The sequence below is a fragment of the Oryx dammah genome, unplaced genomic scaffold (genome assembly GCF_014754425.2).
Source record: "Oryx dammah isolate SB20612 unplaced genomic scaffold, SCBI_Odam_1.1 HiC_scaffold_27, whole genome shotgun sequence".
Classification (NCBI taxonomy): domain Eukaryota; kingdom Metazoa; phylum Chordata; class Mammalia; order Artiodactyla; family Bovidae; genus Oryx; species Oryx dammah.
This window is the reverse complement of record NW_024070211.1, coordinates 59344208-59364030: the sequence shown is the minus strand read 5'-3', so window position 1 is coordinate 59364030 and position 19823 is coordinate 59344208. Positions and strand designations below refer to the sequence as shown.

Below are 19823 nucleotides of genomic sequence, written 5' to 3'. Positions count from 1 at the left end.
CAGCACGTGCTATGTCTCAGTTTCTAAGAGTCAGGAATCCAGAGGTCCCCTGACTGGGTAGTTCTGGCTATAATCAGCTTGTTAGTAGGGGCAACAGTCATCTCAAGTCTCAACCAGGATCAATTCTGCTTGCAGGCTAACTCACATGGATGTTGACAGGCCTCAGAAGATTCAAACATATCCCCATGGCCTCTCCAGAAGGCTGCCTCATTGATAGGGCACTACTATTAATCCAGAGCGAGCGACTTTGGACAGAGTGAGAAAGAACCCTCAGGACAATGCCATGATGTTTGTGTATCTCATAGCAAGAGTAGCATCCCATCATTTTCAACATATTCTGCTCATTAGAAAAGAGAATAAATCTAGCCCTTGCTCAAGTGCTCAAAGGGATTAGACAAGTGTTTACCCAGCAGGAGTCATGGGTCATTGGGACCATCTTAGCATCTACCTGTAATAGGAGATGGAAAAAAAACAAAATCTTTATGTTACAAGGCTGTGATGGTGATTAAAAATGAAAGTGTTAGCCACTCAGTTGTGTCCAATTTTTTATAGCTCATGGACTGTAGCCTGCCAGGCTCCTCTGTCCTTGGAATTCCCCAGGCAAGAATACTGGAGTGGGTAGCCATTCCCTTCTCCAGGGGATCTTCCCCCTCAGGCATCAAACCTGGGTCTCCTGCATTGCTGGTAGACTCTTTACTACCTGAACCACCGTAAGATTAAATGGATCAAACCTTTGACACAGTACTGAGAAGCTATATAGCAAGTTTCTCTTTCTTCCACACCAACTCAAGATCTATGGCGAAAATAGGCATCACTCCTCAGAGTCATAAAAACTGAGTACATTTGCACACTCCTGGGACTTTTATAAAATTTCCAAGATTTCCAGTCATGGGAGGTGAGTTAATCTCTTAGAAACATACCAGTTTTCATGTGTAGAGTTAGAAAATTTAAACCTCAATCCTTACATGAAGAAGAAAAATGGTGACCTGACCTGGCACTGGGCTTTTTCTCTTTAATTGGTGAGATGGTTGAGTGCAGAGACTTGTATGCCTCAGGTCAAAATGCAGTTTTAATAAAGTACAGGCCCCAGTGGCACTTTGCTTTAAAGCATTCAGGTGTTACCTGTATTATTAAGCATGTGTAAGTCCATTAAAATGTGTTTATGACTGAGAGACAGGCTGGTAAAAGCTGCCCCATTACCCAGCTATAGAGGGAGAAAAAAAAAATCATCGGGTATTTTTAACCTGTCTCTCAAAAGGATCAGACAAGGAAAAGAAAGTTTTAAAAACATTCTGATGTCTATCTCAGAAAACTTGTTTGCTTCTTTCCCCAATAATTTCCTGAATTTTGGAAATTATGAATTTCTTTCACTTTTCTTTGAAATGGATTAAGGCTTTTGGTCTCCTGGTGTTTTTCTATCCTAGGTAAAAGACAGATAAACAAATAAACAAAAAAAGCAAAAGGACAAAACTGGTTTTCTCCTCCCTTACATTTCTGAGGAAACTTGTTTCCCAAGTACTTGAGATCGTATTGGCTTTGTAAGAAGTGAAAAACTCATGTGAGAAATCAGAAAATAATAACTGTTGTTCTGAAAGTTTTTGAGGGCCCTTGGGACTACCCTTGACACATGGTACTCCATGGAAACTAGAAACTAGCACCACATTTTATTAGTTGAACAAGGAATCCAGATATTTAAAGATTTACTTGAGACTAGTTCAGGTATTTCTAATATCCTGAGTCTAAAAGAAAATATGACCCCACAGAAAGGGCAGATCATGGATGCCTGGCACATTCACTATTACCAGAGCTTCATATAGTGTGCATAGCTTTGGGGAGGCAGATTATTTTGTGCATTTTTGCAGTGAAGATCAGGAAGAGAAGTCCAAACTAAGTCATTCTCAAAATAGAAGGGTTCTTCTGAATTTATTTGTTCTAAGGGATGAAATTTCAGGAAGATGAAGGACAGTAGTGCAACCCCTCCCTTGTATTCTACTTTGATTTCTATTTTTGTCATCTTCTTTCTTGAAAGCTTTGTGCATGTGGATATGAGGAAGGGTCAAGGGCACCCTTTCACTGTAAGTGATGTGACAGTAGAATCAACAAACACTGTGGATCTCTTGCAGGTCAGGCGTTATGCTAGGACCTTATCATATAATACTACAGAAAAAAAAATCTCATGAAACATATGAAGTGATTCTTATTTTACCAACATGCAAAAGAGAAAATTGAGAGTCGGAAATTAAGCTCTCTTGACCAAGGTGTTCAAGCTCAGGCTTTTCCTTTGCACTCCTAGGTCCACAGTTTTCACTGTGTCTTGCTGACTCTTACATTGATTTTTGATATTCTCAGTTGCTTGAAAGTGAAAGACACTCAGTTGTTTCTTTGCGATCCCTTGGACTTATAGTCCACAGAATTCTTCAGGCCAAAATACTGGAGTGGGTAAATTTTCCCTTCTCCAGGGAAAGAAGGGAAGATCCTTCCCAACCCAGGGAGTGAACCCAGGTCTCCCACATTGCAGGAGATTCTTTACCAACTGAACTATCAGGGAAGTCCAATACCAGCTGCTTAAAGAATTCAAATATAAAGAAACTCTGCTTTAGCTGAAAGATGAAATGACAATAGGCTATTAAACAAAGTAGGCAGCATAGTACCTAAAGTTGACTTTTCCCGAAACATTTTACTTGGTGACCCCATCAATAGACAGATTTGAAAATTAGATGGGATTGACAACAGATGATGAATCCACTGTCTTTGTAGACTTTAGCTGACATTGCCTGTATACAATTATAATGTAAGTTATGCATACCTAACATACACGTATGCTACTGTTCATTGAGTATATGGGACATAATTTTCTCAGACCTTTTTAAATGCTCAGTGATGATTCCTTAGTTAAATTATCACATAATTTTATTTACATCATGTAAATACAAAGGGAGCTGGGCTTTCAAGGAGGTGCAGTGGTAAAGAATCTGGCTGTCAGTGCAAGACACGGGTTAATCCCTGGGTCAGGAAGACGCGCTGAGTAGGAAATAGCAACCCACTCTAGGATTCTTGCCTGGAAAATTCCCTAGACAGAGGAGTCTAGCAGGCCACAGTCCATGGGATCGCTAAGAGTTGGACATGACTGAGAACGCACGCATGCACGAGGGGCACTAAGTAAGAGCCTAGATGTTTCCAGAGACTTTGCCATGCACTGGACAGGTTTTCCCATATTCGTGTCACCTCTGCATTGCAAACCCCAGGTGGAAGTCTGAAGGCTGAATGAGAATGGGGAGGAAGCTTTCCAGGAGTCCCGCTGCCAGATGAGGAGCATCATCTCCCCCTTTAAGATTCAGAGCAGCCAATTGTGCAAATCTTAAATAAATACACACCTAGATCTCCTCCTTTATGCATTTCCAACCCTAGTTCCTCACCACTTCTCCCCAGGAACTGCATGTCTTGGGGACCACTTTCTCAGGTCACACCTGCTCCTGGAATGATTAACAACAGATTCTACTTTTGAATGTAGGATGGCTGCCATTTTAAAAGACTCTTAAAAACATGCTTAGGATGTAGATGTTATTGTCCAGACCAATCTGGATGACTAAGAACAGGAACTTGTGTAAAAGTAAAGAAGACCACTTGGCTTGGTCAAGCAGAGTGTTTTGAATTGCTAGTGAAACATTGAGTCATCTGAAGAAAAGGTGGCACCATTATAATTATTCTGCAAGTGGCCTCACATTTCAATGTTATTTTTCTTGTGTTGATGGGAGAAGAATGGGGGATAAGAATAGGAAGAAAGAGATCTGGGGCTTCAGTCCTGAAAATTGGAAGTATTTTTTTTTTTTTTCTCCTCTAAAGTGAAGTTGCTGAGTCGTGTCTGACTCTTTGCAACCCTGTGGACTATAGCCCGCCAGGCTACTCTGTCCATGGGATTCTCCAGACAAGAATACTGGAGTGGGTTGCCATTTCCTTCTCCAGGGGATCTTCCCAACCCAAGGATCGAACCCCAGTCTCCTGCATTGTAGGCAGATGCTTTATCCTCTGAACCACCACCCCTCAAAACATCAATTTCCCACTGAAAAGCTAGTCTGGGCAAAGTCCTTGAACTCAGGCCTTAGCATCCAGGACAACAACCTCACTGTGTTCTGCATAGATGCAGACTCTGAGGTTTATTCTGTTAGACCACACTATACTTTGTAGCTGAAGGAGAGAACTGGTCTAGAATTATTTAAGTTCCTTCTAAACCTTCATGCGTTCTTAAAGCAAAACAGGAGGTCAGCCATGTCTTCACGGAAATCATCAACTCCAGAGTCTTCTTTTGACATTGGAATAAGTGGCTTTAATTACATGTATTCAGCATGGGCAATCTCCCTGCCAAAGATCACTTTTCTCAACTCCTCCTATTATGTTGCATTTTGGGGAGGAAGAATGGTAAACTGGGCTTTCTTCATACAGTGATTTTTGTGAATGAGATGCTTAAACAGCCCAGAAAAGTCCTGCATGTTTTTCTTTGTGATCCATATAGAATTAGGTGCCAAGGATCTAAACCTGAGAAGTTGTGTTTTGTTTTGTCTTATCAACCATTTTTAATTCACACTAGGATACTCTATATGTGTCAAAGTTATCAGGATATATAGGACTTTCAAACAATGTTAGTAGAGAAAGTGTTGTAGGTACCAGACCTACTGATTGTGAAGAGAAAACAAGACAGTCATAATAAGGGTCTTTTAATGTGAGATAGACTTTGTCACAGATGAAAATTTTTATGTTTGTTTCACTGCAGAAAATAGAACACACCCCAGTAAGGCCAAATGGCAGAGAGACTGTCTAATGGCTTTTCATTAGAGAATATTCTATCCAGAGCACACAGCTACACAGTCTACTGCTCTGATGTACTAGAGGCATCAAACCCAGGGTGGAATTTTCAGGAGTAAGAAATGAGTCTCCGCGCAATTGAACAGAACCCAGAAGATGGGAGAGGCAATCTTCAGACAGATCTAACCTGGCAGTAGGGACCTGCAAAACAATTATAAGCAGGAAAGACAGAAGGAGAAAACCAATGACCAGGAACAGGACAGAATCCCTAGGCCAAAAGACACATGATGAGCAGAGATCCGGAAATCAAACAGATGCTACAAAAATGCTTTCAGTGGAGGCAGATGGCTTCCTGGAGAGACAATTTCAGGTCATTTCATTGAATCCTTACATACAAGTAATAGTGTTCAGCATCCTCAACCACCTTATATTTTCCAGTAGTTAGACACCAGGCATTCCAGAATTACTAATTATGAAGCAATTCCTTCTAATCTGTCATTAATTTTCTATATTTAGAAGAATGTTGGGGCTGACTTGTTCTTTCTATAGCGGAACATAGGATGAAATTTTAATGGCATAGCCTTCGATCCATAACCATCATGGATATTATTGGATGGTTATTTAACATTGCCTTTATTTAAATTAAATAAATCCTCCTAGAGCTTGGTCTACATCATCTCACTTATTCCTTTGGAGTTTATATCAATTGATATTTAAAGAAATCTTTCTAAAGCCAACCAACTGCCTCATTATCTAGTCTTCTGGTTCTTTTCTTTTGTAGCTTTGGCCCAAGTATGTATTAGTTTGCTAGGACTGTCATAACAAAATACCATGGATTAGAAGACCTATCGGGCTTCCTCAGTTGCTCAGTAGTAAACAATCTGCCTACAAGGCAGGAGATGTAGGGGATGCAGGTTCAATCCCCAGGTTGGGAAGATCCCCTGAAGGAGGAAATGGTAACACACTCGAGTATTCTCGCCAGGAAAATCCCATGGATAGAGCAGCCCGATGGGCCCCAGTCCATAGAATCACAAAGTCAGATTCAATCTGTAGGAGACCTATCAGAAATTTCCTTTCTTCCAGTTCTTGAGGCTAGAAGTTTAAGGCATGGTCAGGGCTGGTTTCTTCTTGGTTTGCAGAGGCTGTTTTCTCCCTGTGTCCTCACATAATCTTCTCTCTCTGTGCCCATCTGTGTCCTAACGCCCTCCTCTTGTGAGGGAACAAGTCATATTGGCTATGGGCCTACTCATAAGACTTCATTTTACCTTTATTACTTCTTTCAGAGTCTTATCTCTAAATACAGACACATTCACAGGTATGGGGAGAGGGCTAAGACTTCAACATATGGATGTGGCGGGGGCACAATTCAGCCCAATAGAAGGTGTATTATCAGACACAGAGACCAGATTGTGATTGCCAAGAGGGAGGAGGGGTGGGGGAGGGGTGGATTGGGAATTTGGGATTAACAGATGCAAACTATTGTACAGTGAATTCTCAATATGAACCTTCAAATTGTCAACTTTCAAAGATGAGAACAGTATGCCAATTATCATACTGTACTACTGTACTTTTCAAGGTACTGTACCGTAAGATTAAAATTATTTTCTTTATTTTCTGTTTGTTTTATATGCTATTTGTATTTTAAAGTATTATAAATCTTTTACAGTACAGTACTATATAGCCAATTGTGTTATGTGGGTACCTATTGTTATTTTGACTTATAAACAAATTGGACTTATGAATGTGCTCTCAGAACAGAACTCATTCATATATACGGGACTTACCTGTATGTAGAATGGATCAACAACAGTGTCCTACTATGTAGGACAGTTTCTATTCAGTATCCTGTGAAAAACCATAATGGAAAAAGAATATGAAAAGAATGTGTATAGGTGTATAACTGAATCACTTTGGTGTATAGCTGAAGTTAACACAATATTTTAAATGAACTATACTTCAATAAGATAATTTATAAAAAATAATATATATTAATCATGTGTACATGCATGTATGTGTGCAGTTGTATCCAAATCTTTGCAACGCTATGGACTGTAGCTCGCCAGGCACCTCTGTCTATAGAATTCTTTAGGAAAGAATACTGGAGTGGGTTGCCATTTCCTACTCCAAAGGATCTTCCTGACTCAGGGATCAAACCTGTATCCCCTGTGTCTCTTGCATTGGCAGGAGGATTCTTTACCACTGAGCCACCTGGGAACCCTGTATTAATCATATATCTCTATAATTGGTTTCTCAATGTTCTTGTCACCATGGAATGTAAGGATTCATGGGAACAACAGCACTGCCTGCCTTGCTCACCACTATTTGTCCAAGGCCTAGTCTAACACCTTATTTATAATAGGCCTTCAGTAACTATTTGTCTTATAAACAAGCATCCGAATAAATGAACTACTAGAAATGACCTCCAAAACATTTCTGAAGGATCTCATTTTAACAGTAGAAAAAGAGTTCACAATGGTTTTTAGCCAACATCCATGTTGCAACAGTTCTATGAGGCACCATGTGTCAAGCCCAGGAATGAGCTATACTCAGGGGAGATACTAATTAGATAGAGGCCAGTGGGGCTCCCAGAGGTGGGAGATGGCAGGGAGAGCTGTGTCATAAAGGATGGAAGTGCTCACCCTATTGATACTTATGACCAGATGGTTGTAATCTGCAGCCCTGGAGTTTGCAGAGCATTCCCCAATATTGCCCTTTTTCATAGAATCTGTTTATATATCACCACCATCTGTACATCAAGTAAACATGATGACTTTGTAAACCTCATCCTCTGCTTCAATTAAGCTGTCATTAATGCCTGTGTTTTAGCTAAGATAATGTTGAGAAAATCCCACTGGTGAGGGCAAACAAATATTAGTAGATAGCCACAGGGCCATGGCTGTCTCAACAAGCTGTCTGACGGAGCCCATAGTTCAAGTTTCAGAAGACAAGCATATGATGAGGCACTCCACTTTATGTGAACTGAGAAATGCCATTGCCTTAGCTTCAAGATATCAAGCAGAGGTTGGGAATATTTACTAAAGGAGTGATCTTATGGGCCTCCATAGCTTTTTCAGGTCTCAGTAATAATGGCAGGAATATTTTATTTCTTAGCTTACTCTACATTCTTCAGCTTGCTCAAAGGGGAAACAGGGAACTAGATTTGTCTAATAGGGAAATAATCTCATAGTCAAAACTATTGTCATTTTCTTTAGTCTTTCGTGTTTTACACTTTAATAATTCTCTCATACTTTGCCTCCACCTGTTACTGAATGCATGTTCCTGTGTCTGATGCACAATGAGGCCAAACAATACCAAAATGTTGGAGTTTGGAGCAGAGGAAGTTTTACTGTAGGCCAAAACAAGGAGAACAGGTGGCTCGTGTCCCACAAAGCTTCAAACTCCTGGAAAGATTTCAGCAAACCATTTTTTTTAAGGCCAAGTGAAGGAGGGGTGTGGTAGGTTGTTACTAACTTCTTGGTGTTGGAATCCATTGCTTTTGCAGCTAGACACATAGGCCAGGTCATGATGTTCCTATAAACATCCACCAGCACAGTTGTTATTCTCTGTGCTACAACTTTTTATCTCTGTGAATGGAAAGGTACCATGGCTTAAATGTCAGAACCTTGAGACTGGACCATCCTGTATATTTCGGGCTATAGGCAATATTCTTAACTCGAAGTAAAAGCAATAGAATTCAATGGTTAAAGTAAAAGAAGCAGATCTAGTATGCAGTCAGATTTGTTCTTCCCTATTACACAGTTTAATTCAGGAAGCTTTTGTAGCATCTGTGCTCTGCTGGTACTGTACTCAATTCTGAGGATGGAGGGCTACTGCTGCTGCTAAGTTGCTTCAGTCGTGTCTGACTCTGTGTGACCCCATAGATGGCAGCCCACCAGGCTCCCCCATCCATGGGATTCTCCAGGCAAGAACACTGGAGTGGGTTGACATTTCCCTCTTCAACACTTGAAAGCGAAAAGTGAAAGTGAAGTTGCTCAGTCATATCTGACTCTTCACGACCCCATGGATTGCAACCTACTAGGCTCCTCCATCCATGGGTTTTTCCAGGCAAGAGTACTGGAGAGGGTTGCCATTTCCTTATCCAGAGGATGGAGGGATTGGCCTCCAAAAGCTCATAGGTGCTGTTGAAAGGGACACTATAGAGCACTGATAATGCAAAAGGACACATGCTTCTAGGACACAGTAGGAGCATAAGAGAAGAGGGACCAGGAAGGCTGAGAAAGTGAAGGCTTCCTAGAGGCAAGGAAAACAGCTTGATTTTGAAGAATGAATAGAATTTCATTAAACAAATAAGGAAGGGAAGGATGTGCCAATGAGAGGAGAGAAATAGGAGAAGATCTGGATGTCTAAGACTCCACAGGTGGCTTAGTCACGGATACAAAGAAGCACAGGCAAAATATGAAGCATGATTTTGGTCAGGGACACCAAAGTTTGACTGTCTCCTAAAGGTGACAGGGAGGAGCTCCTCCTCCTGATAGGGAGGAGCTGTATCTGGCTATTGAGCTGACCTTCATTTTTATCGTGTAGACTTTGGAACCAAGCATTCAAGTCTATTCTAGAGACACTGTATCTTCACCATCAACTATGAACACATCACAGTTTTTATCTGACTCCAGTGTATGCCAAACCCAGCTGTTCTCCTTCCAGATGCTGACCAAAGGTTCTGAGGATCCAGGTTATCTTAACATATGAGCCAGCCTTTCACAACTACAAAGGTTTAAACTATGATTTATTGTCCAGGTGCCAGGAGGGCCCAGCTGCTGACACTTGGCAGTAGAGATTCAGCTAGTCTGACACTCAATCAATCAAGTAACGTTTGGAGAGGGCAGGATGTTGCTCTGTTGATACCAAGGGGAATACTAAATCGCCATGCAGAATCTGACCCACAGGAACTTTGAATACCATCAAGGAGATAACACTTACAGAGATAGATTGTTAATTAATGGTACAAGGCAGTAAATGATATGAACTAAATGAATAGATCAGACAGTGGATATTTTTAGAATCCATAAAGGAGAAATCTCTATGTACAGATCTGGCCTAGGAAAACTTGCTTTTTTCATTTCCTGGTGTATTAACTTACTGTTTCAACCATTCAGTTCTTTTTATGCATCCTGTACTATGCTGCTGCTACTGCTGCTGCTGCTAAGTTGCTTCAGTCGTGTCTGCCTCTGTGCTAGGTGACTGCAATAGGAAGTTAAAAAAAAAAAAGCTTCCTGCTCCTAGAGTTAAAGAAAATAAGTACTAGGACAAAAACTGGGCACTGGAGGATAGTGAGGCAATTTGAATAGTCAGAGAGCTGGGAGAATAGCATACAGGTGAGGTGGAGGGTGGAGGAAAAGCACCAGTTAGCTTAGTGCATTCATTAGGAGCATAATGAATACACTAGTCCAGCTAGAGTAAGAAATTTGTGTAAGCATACTGAGAAATAAGATGGCAAAGACAGATGGGGGCCTGATTACAGAGACATTAAGCATCAAGATAAGTACTTGACTTTCATTCTCTGGGCTCTGTTGACACACTGGAGAGATTTTTGCTTAAGTTTTAATAATAACCTTGCTCTTCCAATAGTTCAATCTAGCAAGTTGCCTTGTACCAGAAAGAGATCAGGGGCTGGGAGAAAGAGGGAACCCATCAGAAAGATTCCCGGCTCCCTAATAGGGGATGGAATCAAAGTTGTAGAGGAAATTTGAAGAAATATGTGAATTTAATTCACCATATGAAGGAAAGGGTTAATAGAATTTGATAATTGATGGATAAATGATAGTCAAGAAAAAAGAGGACAGAGGACCTAAATTGTGGCATAATGGTGATAATAATTAGAATATGCTCTTTTATGATGTGATCGACATTTTAAGACTGTCTTATTCAATTATTTAGATATTTCCCACTTTGTTCTCTCAAAAACTGAAATTACCTTTGAATTGTTAAGTAAAGGTTGGTATGAAAGGATACATGAAAACAGCTGAATTGAGTTTTCTGGGGAAGATAAAGCCTAGAAACTTCTAAGTCAAGCCAGGCAGTTGTGTCTCTGTTTTATAGATGAAGAAGGAGTTGAGAGAGATTAAGAAATCTGTCTATATTGTTAGAAATTATAAGTGGCAGGGCCTTGAGCAAGGGGTCACAGGTGAATAAATGCAGTGGGGAGATCTGTAATAGGTTATTTCCAGGATTGGAAATAGAGTCTTCAGGACTGTGCTCTGGCCTGGACTGTAGCTCTGTGTATCCCACTGTGACTGTATGGCTGATGGTTAGAGATGCTGGGACAGACACCTGACTTCAGAGGTTCTGTCTTCAACTCATAAAGAGAGACCCTGAAATCAGATGAAGGCTGAAATGCAAAGATCTGTTAGGAACTGGACTGAGAATGGGAGAAGAGGGAGTGAGATGATAGAAATCAAGTGCTTGCTTTCTGTGACTCTGCAACCTCAAGTTATTCCTTGAAACCAGTGATTCTCAACCAAGGAAAAATTTCCAGTCCCATCCACCCTGACTTCCCATTCCCACATTTTCATGCAGGGGACTTCTGGCAGTGTCTGGTGATGATTTTTTTTTTTTAAAGCACAAACCTAAATTTATAGTCTTTCAGCATGGCCAAATATTGTGCTAAGTATATTCTCTGGTGGCTCAGACAGTAAAGAATCTGCCTGCAATACAGGAGACCTGGGGGTTTGATCCCTGGGTCAGGAAGATCCCCTGGAGAAGGGAATGGCTACCTACCCACTCCAATATTCTTGCCTGGAGAGTTCCATGGACAGAGGATCCTGCAGGTGGGCTATAGTCTATGGGGTTGAAAAGAGTTAGACACAACTGAGCTACTAACACACAAGAATATTCATATACATTTATCAATTTATTTTTTTAAAACTCTGAGGTTGGTGGTGGTATTCTTTTTTTCCCTTTATTCATTTTTAATTACAGTATAGGTAATTTACAATGTGTTGTTAATTTTAGGTATACAGCAAAGTTACACGTAGTATACGTACACACACACACACACATATATATATATTCTTTTTCAGATTGTTCTCCATTATAGGTTATTGCAGGATATTGAATATAGTTCCCTGTGTCTGCTATATAGCAGGTGCTTGTTGGTTGTCTTTTTATATATCATAGTGTGTATGTGTTAATCCATATCTCCTAGAGGAAAACATAGGGAGAACATTTTTTGACATAAATCACAGTAAGGTTTTTTGGATCCATCTCCTAGAATGATGAAAATAAATGCAAAAATAAACAAATAGGACCTAATTAAACTTTAAAGCTTTTGTACAGCAGAGGAAACCATAAACAAAATGAAAAGACAACCTACAGAATGGGAGAAAATATTTGTGACTGAGAAGGGGTTAATTTCTAAAATATACAACAGCTTATATAACTCCATGTCTGAGGATATTTTTGGTGCTGGGGATGGGGGCATCCCGGGAGTCAAGGATGCTGCTAAACATCCTATAGAAAAGCATAGTAGAGGACACCACACCCCCAACAAAGAATTATCCAGTCCCAAATTTGAGAAATTCTACTCCCTCCCAAGGCAAAATCTTACTGCTAAAAAAAAAAAAAAAAAAAAGATTCAGGCTATCAGAATACTTCTTAGCCACCTTGAGTCTCAGTGTTAATAAGTGTGAACTATAAATTGTTGTGAAGGTCTCATTATAAAAAGGTATGAAAAAACACACAAGATGCTTGGTAATTATATTTATCTAGAAAAATAAAATCAAAGTAGAAAGGGTCCAAGGTCAGATCTAAGTGGACATTTTGAGAAACAAACTTTGAATTGTGCCTTAATTCAATAGAAACTTGAAGTTCCATGAAAGGACAGAACTAAAGTTTGAACTCAGTCTTGTCAAAGGGAAGGTTGCCTTGTGAGAACAGAAGTGGTGCAGTTACTTAGGAAACATTGAAACAGTTCCTCAAAAGGTTACATATGGAGATACCGTATATGATTCAGCAAGCCTGCTCCAAGGTGCACACCTAAGAGAATTAAAGACCTAAGGCCACAGAGAAATCTGTGCAGGAATGTTCATAGCAGCATTATTCATAATATCAGCAAAGTGCAAGTGACCCAAATGTCCATCACCTGGCAAAAGGATGAACAAAATGTGGTCTGTCCACACAATGGAACAACATTCAGCCATATAGGTAGACAGATAGACTGATACAGATAGACGGATACAAGCTGCTCCCTACAATGAACCCTGAAAACATTATGTGAAGCAAAAGAAGCCAGTACAAAAGGGAACATAACATATTATTTCATTTATAGGAAATCTCCTCAAGCAAGTCCATAGAGACAGAAAGCAGATTATTGGTTGACACAGCTGGAGGTGGGAGATTCGGGTGATTGGAGACTGATATCTAAGGTTACAGCATTTCTTTGGAGGCTCCAAACATTTTAAAATTGATTGTAATGGCAGCCTAACTCTGTGACTATACTAAAAAACACTGAACTGTACTTTTTACACAGATAGATTGTATAGTCTGTGAGTTTTATCTCAATAAAGCTGTTTCAGAAATACAACTAAATAAAAGCAAAGTTAAATTCCACAGCAGAAAATAGAGGTAGAGGTAACTGGCCATCAGAATGATCCCTGGAGCAATGCAGGGTTCGCTTTGGAGTGCAGAGAGCAGAAAGCACTCAGCCTGGGTGCATGACAGCTCAGCCTGTGTGCCCAACCCCTATGTTTGAATTCTGAGTCTACCCCCACAGTAGCCATATGACCCTGGACAGCCTCTCCAATTTTGTTTTAGCTTGTGTAACATGAGGGCCCTAAAACTTGGCCTCTGGGAATACTGTGCAAATTCAGTTCAGTCAGTTCAGTTCAGTAGCTCAGTCGTGTCCAACTCTTTGCGACCCCATGAACCGCAGCACGCCAGGCCTCCTTGTCCATCACCATCTCCCGGAGTACACTCAGACTCATGTCCATCGAGTCGGTGATGCCATCCAGCTGTCTCATCCTCTGTCGTCCCCTTCTCCTGCCCTCAATCCCTCCCAGCATCAGAGTCTTTTCCAATGAGTCAACTCTTCGCATGAGGTGGCCAAAGTACTGGAGTTACAGCTTTAGCATCATTCCTTCCAAAGAAATCCCAGGGCTGATCTCCTTTAGAATGGACTAGGAGAAGGCAATGAATGGCACCCCACTCCAGTACTCTTGCCAGGAAAATCCCATGGACGGAGGAGCCTGGTAGGCTTCAGTCCATGGGGTCGTTAAGAGTCGGACACGACTGAGCGACTTCACTTTGACTTTTCACTTTCATGCATTGGAGAAGGAAATGGCAACCCACTCCAGGATTCTTGCCTAGAGAATCCCAGGGATGGGAGAGCCTGGTGGACTGCCTTCTATGGGGTTGAAGCACCTTAGCAGCAGCAGCAGCAAGAATTACATACTCAAAGTGCCTGGCTCATTGTAGATATTTAGTACTGGTACTATGTATTATTAGCTGTTTTTATAATTGGGCCGTGTTTCACATTTCATCTGCAAGTTCGGTTGCAAGGATGGAAAGTGTCTATTTTCATTTTTTTTAATGAAGAAAACATTCTAAACCTCTTTAACCCTCTCTGTGAGAGACCTTTTATACCATTGCCTTAGGCTGGATTCTGGAACTAGGAAGCAGTTACTTTAAATAATGAAGGGTGGGGGGGTGTGGAAGGAGAAGCGGAAAAGAATGAAAACATTTCCTATCCTTTATCTCAGCCTAAACAGTTTGATACTGTTAAAAATAATTACAAATGTTGCGCATGTTTTTTAGAAACTTCACAAGTTCTAGGACTTCATATAAGAAAAAAGAATCTATGATTCTCTCATTCAAGCTAGTTCCAGTGTTTTCTCTTTGTTGTCACTTTTAACAAAATGGAAGCAATACCCTACATACTATATTTCACTTACTAGGATACCACTACCACTTTTGGAATTATGATTTTAATGACTACATTATATTTTATATTATTATTTTTAATTGTAGTGAAAATTTCATTTACAATAGTGACAAAGAAGGTGAAATACTTTGGATTTAATTTGACAAGAGATGTGCAAAACCATACAAGAAAAATGTTAAAACACTCATGAAAGGCACTGAATAATACTTGGACAAAAGTAAAAATATATCCCATTCTTGAATGGATATCAGCATTATAAAGATATCATTTCTCCCTTAGTTATAAATTTAATATAATCTCTGTAGTAACATAACAGTTTATTTTATGACATTAGATGCATTATACTAAAATTCATATAGAAAAGCAAACATTCAGGGTTGCACTCTGTATTATCAAATACAATACATCTGATTTACCTAAATTATTGCTGTTGGAAATATTAGCAGATGTGAATTTTCACTATCATAAATGATATTATAAACAATGTCATGAACTCTTCACCATAAACACTGATTGCAGTTTTGTTATTATTTTAGGATTGATTCTTTGAAAGAAAATTTGTGGAAATGAGGTATTATATTTTTAGGGTTTTTGATACTTGTTGGTATACTGCCTTCTAGAAAGAATGTATCAACCTTTGAAATTGCCTGGTTCCTCTATATCCACTAAAATAAAGTATATATATATATATATATTTTTCTATTCTTTGCCAGTCTGGAAGATGACAAATATTATTTAATATCACTTTAAAGTTCAGAAGTTTTATGTTTGTTATCATCCAACAATCATTGCAGAACCCAAGCCCCATCTTTTAAGCCTCAGCTTTTAAATCACTCCAAAATGGCCCTAAAAACCCTTTTCTTCTGTGCCCAGAGGAATTTCCCCAAGGAGTTTCTTCTCCTCAAGGGTAATGCTTTCCTGTCCCCTTCATTGAAAATTTCTATTTTTTTCAGACCTGTTTATCTCAGAGAGGTTTTTGGAGGAAAGCAACCTGATAGAATTGATTTTTCCTAATTTGTGAATAATTAATAACACTTAAACCTGTACCTTTAATAGACTGTTCTTAAAAAATAAACCTGAAGAGGCTCCAGAGGTGTTATTTTGGATCCATTAACAGAAGGATGGGGACAGAGAGCCCAGGGAGAAGAAGATACTTGGAGAGAGGTCTGCCACTTCACTCGCCTTGGAATCTGTGCCCAGATGAGCTCTTCAGAGCTGGTCTTGTTTTTCTTAGCTTCTTTCTTTCCTCTTTTGAAACCTCTCATGGATTACTTCTCAGCCAAGGCTGCACAATTGAATCTCTGGGGATCTTTGAAACTTCCAAGGCCTGTGGCCACCCCATAAGTCTGCCTTAATTAACATGGTGTGGGGCCCAGGGACCTGTCTTTTCAAAAGCTCCCTAGGTGATCCCTTTGTGCGGTCAGCAGCAAGAACTACTGTTCACATAATTTTCTTCGAAGAGCTAAGATTTCACACAGGCTCCCCCTGCAGGGACTAGGGACATTGTAGGAGAAGATCAAAAGAGATCAAATCAAAAGGGAAAGCAGACCAGAAAGAAAAAAAAAAAAAAAAAGAAAAAGAAAAAGAAAACAACTCACCAACCAAGCAATCCCTTATTATAACCTGAAGCTTTTAAAGACAAATAGTGACCTGGGAAGGGGGGGGGGGCAAGCCAGAACATGCAAGCTACAGCCCCAGCCCCAGCTCCAGTCCTGCCTCCATACTGAGCACACCTCTTCCTCAGACCAGTGTCTTCTGTACAGTGACCTGATGATGTGTCTGTAATTAGATGGCACACTCCCCCTGACCTCTGTCTGTATCTTCTTTCTACTGTGTCCCTAATGTTTAGCTGGGCAGTTAGAGGATATTTTTTGGTGGCTCAGATGGTACAGAATCTGCCTGCAGTGAGGGAGATCCCTGGAGAAGGGAAGGGCTGCCACTACCAGTATTCTTGCCTGGAATATTACATGGACAGAGGAGCCTGGCAGGCTACAGTCTGTGGGGTCTCAAAGAGTCAGACATGACAGAGCGACTTTAATTTTTTTTCACTTTAGGGGCTATTTTCACCCTATCTCTCGAGCTAGTTTCTGACTTCCTTCTAGCCTAGTCTATGGTTTACCTGAAATGAAATCTCATCTGTAATGCAGAGGTATTTAAATTGGTATGCAAATGGCAGTAAAAGGAGTAAAGACCCACCACTGGCTATGCTGCCCAATGCCCCTGACAGAAGTCAAATGTTCAGCACCAGGAAACACCTGACAGACCCTCTGCCTCATTAGCAGAGTCCCTGTTGCTGGACCCCACTGGCCTTTTGGGGAGAAGTAGGGCCTCCAAGCTAAGCAGCTTCTGTCTTCTCCTCTCCACCCGAGGCAAATGTTCAGGGCTGCAGTGATCACTGGCTGTGAGGGAGCTGGCCCTTACATCTGGGTTATTCGGAACAGATGGAGCACAGCTGCCCCTGTGTATCACAGCTGGGCTTCCAGCCTGGTGCGGTGCTTTCCTGGGGGCAGCGTCTATGGCCATTGGATGGCTCAGGGGCAGGGGCTTTTTAGTAGCCTTTCTAAGAAGCCCTGCAGACCTCTAGTCTGATTTTCAGTGCTTTCTCCCCAGCTGGTTTCTCAGGGACTGTCCCAGTAGGCACTATAAAGACTGAGCTCCAGAAATAGCTCCTATCTGTCCCTTCCTCTCCATTTTCACAGATGCTACTTTGCCTGAGACCCCCATCATTCAGGAGCCTGTGTACATGTCAGGCCTCCCCCCACCCCTCCGCCCCGTTCTGCTTCCGTCCTTGCTCCTCCTTGTTCCCTCTATCGGCCACCAGAGTCTTTAAATGTGTGCCTCCAGCCAGGTCATCCCCATGCTGATGTTGTTCTTGTTTAGTCGCTAAGTTGTATCTGACTATTTTATAACCCCATGGACTGTAGCCTGCTAGGCTTCTCTGTCCGTGGGATTTCCTAGGCAAGAACACTGGAGTGGGTTGCCATTTCCTTCTCCAGGGGACTCTTCTCAGCTCAGGGATTGAACCCTCATCTCCTGCATTGGCAGATGGATTCTTTATCATTGAGCCACCGGATTCTAGATCAGTGATTTCATTCCTGGGTGCACATTAGAATCATTCAAGGGACTTTTAAAAAATGCAGATGCCCAAGGCCCCTTGCCCAGAGATTCTGATAGAATCTTGGGTAAAGTGCCCTCCAGAATTCTTTGTCCCAGGATAATAGTGAAACACTTTCTTAGCCAGGTACATGGGGCCCCTGGGTGACCAGACCCTCTTCCCATATAGCTTCCTGTTGTCCTATACTATGTTTCATTCCAGACCTTAGGCTCTCTGGCCCCTGGAACTCTTGAGAAATGAGAAACTCTTACTCAGTTTTCACAGCTTCTTAAAATTGTCACCACTTTTTCTGTGAAGTGTTTTTGAGACCCTTATGTTGAGTTAGGTCTTTCTTCTGTATCCTTGTACTATTGATTTACCCAGAATTGCAAGCAAGGCTGTTGTCTGCTTGCTTCTCTAAGCCACTAGCCTGCAATTCTCCAAGGACAGTATTTTAGGCCTCTTTGCCTAAGTCTCTTCCGTCTAATTGTGGATTATCCCAGATAAAGTGACTATCCACTCTCCCAAACACAGGGGCTGGTGAGAGGCATACGTTTTATGGTTGCTGTTCTGTTCTTTTGTTTTAGCAAACATTATTGTCTACTTTGTGACATGGACTGTCCTACAGGTCCTACTATATTAATGGATGTAATTCTCCCAAGACCCTAGAAGTACAATCATTCTCCCTATTTTGCAGGGGAGGGAAACTGAGTCAATAAGGAAAGGCAAGTAACTTGACATGTAGCAGGGCACAACACATGTCTGTTGAGTGAAGAAATGGGTGGCTCTCTGCTCTGGTTACAAACAAATTTTTGTGACCGGACTAGATATTAGGACTATGTTTCTTTCAGTGAACATTTTGCACAGACTGAACCTTAATAGATGATAAACATTTTGTAGGAGGGCTTCCCTGATGGATCAGAGGGTAAAAAATCTGCCTGCCAATGCAGGAGATGTGGGTACAATCCCTGGGTCAGGAAGATCCCCTCCAGAAATGGCAACCCACTCCAGTATTCTTGCTGAAGAATTCCATGGACAGAGGAGCCTGGCAGGCCACAGCCTATGGGGTTACAGAGTCGGACACAACCAAGCAAGTAACACTAACAATTTTGTAGGAAATAGTTGAAACCATCGTGACTTAATTCCCAAGGCACTTTCCTCAACAAAGGAGGTTGGCAGTGTGGTGTAGTGTGAATCAAAGGCATCCAGGGCAAAAGGACAAGAGAGAAATATGCTATAAATAAACACCCACTATGCTTACAACCTACATACCCTGGGAGCTTTCCTGCCTGATCTCAGTGGATCCCTTACCAGTGATATACAGTAAGAATTATATTTACAGGAGATAAAACCAGAGCTTGGAAAGGTAAGTGACTTGGCCAATGTCATATAATTAGTTAAGGAAAACAATTGGAATTAAACTGTTAGTCTGTTATGCCCCTTTAACAGGAGGCTCCTCTGCCTGGTGTATCATTGGAATCTCTAGCTTTCCTCATTTACTTTTGCCTTTAAAAGCAGTTTTATTTTACTAAAAAATATATATTCCATGTTTAGAAAAATGTGAGAAAACTAAAATTGCCTATAATTCCACTACTCAGAGATTAAAAATCACTGGGAACATTTTGAATTTTTTTTTTAATCTTCTGACTCTGAATTTATATATCAATAAGTCAATAAATGTTTTCTATAGCTTTGTAGTATATGAAGAAGTGTTGTCCTGTTTTTCAAACCAAACATATTAGAAGTGGTTAAGCAACAGCCTTTATTTTAGGCATAGATGAGTTTATTTTATAGCTTAGTACATTGTGAATATTTGCTCGAAGCTCCTCCCAAATTGTCATTTCTTCTCAGTGTCCCTTGGCGCTTGAGATGGAAGGCCCTTCTCTGCATTGTTGCCCTTTCCCTAATGGAAACCTTACAGCGCAAAAGCTGTTACAATGTGTGGCACCCTTAGAGTCTTTGGCATTCCATCTCCCCAACTTATTGTCCAAGTCAGGGGTTACTCTTTTCCCAAGTTACCAGTAGAACCAG

The 19823-nt window shown here is 40.9% G+C and overlaps 1 protein-coding gene and 1 long non-coding RNA gene across 7 annotated transcripts in view; one reads left to right on the top strand and one right to left on the bottom strand.

The window, feature by feature from the left end:
* CNTNAP5 (contactin associated protein family member 5) overlaps nucleotides 1–19823 on the top strand; it is a 1071087-nt gene that overhangs the window by 565281 nt on the left and 485983 nt on the right. The window lies entirely within an intron of this gene.
* Nucleotides 1–19823, bottom strand: part of LOC120854700 — a 381893-nt gene that overhangs the window by 230080 nt on the left and 131990 nt on the right. The gene's annotated exons all lie outside the window — the stretch shown is intronic.